Source organism: Poecilia reticulata, linkage group LG12 (genome assembly GCF_000633615.1).
Source record: "Poecilia reticulata strain Guanapo linkage group LG12, Guppy_female_1.0+MT, whole genome shotgun sequence".
Classification (NCBI taxonomy): domain Eukaryota; kingdom Metazoa; phylum Chordata; class Actinopteri; order Cyprinodontiformes; family Poeciliidae; genus Poecilia; species Poecilia reticulata.
Window position 1 is genome coordinate 14,371,764 of NC_024342.1, and position 1,394 is coordinate 14,373,157.

Here is a 1,394-nt window from a genome sequence, read left to right on the forward strand (position 1 = left end):
GGGGGGTTAAACGTTTGCTGTGTTCAGAAAGAGAGTGGAAGTTGTACCACAGGTTGTCTCAGTGGTGTCACTGCAAACGCATCCTGCTGCAACAGCTCGGAGATTGAAATGTATGACAAAATGCTGAGCTTTTCTGAAGAAATTGCACATCTAAGAGACAAAGCTGAGCGGAATTATAATAACAGCAATAATTTAGAAATAGAAAACAGCTTTCTGCGTCACACTGTTAGGGGGCAGCGGCAGCAGGTGCACCCAGGGGCCCAAAAACTGCTCCACACGCATGCACTGTCGGTCTGAGTTTTTTTCTTTTTCTTTTTTATTATATTATTATTATTTTATTTTCTCCCACACCTTTTATCCTGTGGATTGAGAATATGCATACAGAGTCTTTCGCGACTGATTGTCCAAACGCAATTCTTGAGTAAAAATCCCATTCCGCCCCAAGAATTGTGTGTGGACATCTGTTGCTGCAGGCTCACATTCATCAACTGCTGCCTTCCAGGCCTCCAACATCACCGAGACAGCCAGCAGAAAGGCCTTTGAGTCTCTGTTTGATTTGTAACTGTAGCTTTTGCAGGTAAGACGCATATCTAAATCTGCATGTTATTTACTCCGAGGGTATGAAGGCGAGTCTGGGCCAATAAAGTGACGGGAAACCCTTTTCTGCCTCAGACTGTGTTTTCGGCGTGTTTGCCCGATTAGTATTTACACTTTGTCGAATACCTAATCAAGACTGTTTGTTTTAAAAGGTAAATATCGACTGGATGCATTGATGTATCGACTGTATTTGGCAAATATGGTTGCAGGCTCACGGTGAGGCCTGCATACCGCACGGAGGCGCACGCTGTTGGTGACATGAGCCAATCATCGGACACGAGCAAAGATTGAGGGAAACAGTGGCACACCTGATAAAAATGAAACTAAGTTATTGAAAAGTGTCATTTTACTTTAAAAAAAAAACGCACCTTTGGGTATTTTCAAAAAAGGTGGATGTACCAACAGAATTTTATGACACGAATAAACACTATAGATCTTTAAATCGCATTAAGCAGCAGGGACCCTAAAGCTATTTTCTATGAAATGTGACGCATCTTATTAAATGTAAAGGAACAATAGTTTCTGTAAAAAAAAAAAAGGCTTAATCATAAACAATCCTGCACTTATGTCTTATGATGTTAAACATAACTGATAGTTCACGTGGGACACTCTTTGGCCAGTTTACACAGATTACACGTGTATTGCAACGTTATATTTATGTTTGAGACTACAATACTTCTGTTAAAAAATAAGTAAAACATATAAACAATCCTGTACTGATGTCTTATGATGTTAAATATAATTGATAATTCAAGTGGGACTCTTTTTGGCCCAATTTAAGACAGATGCTTCATTCT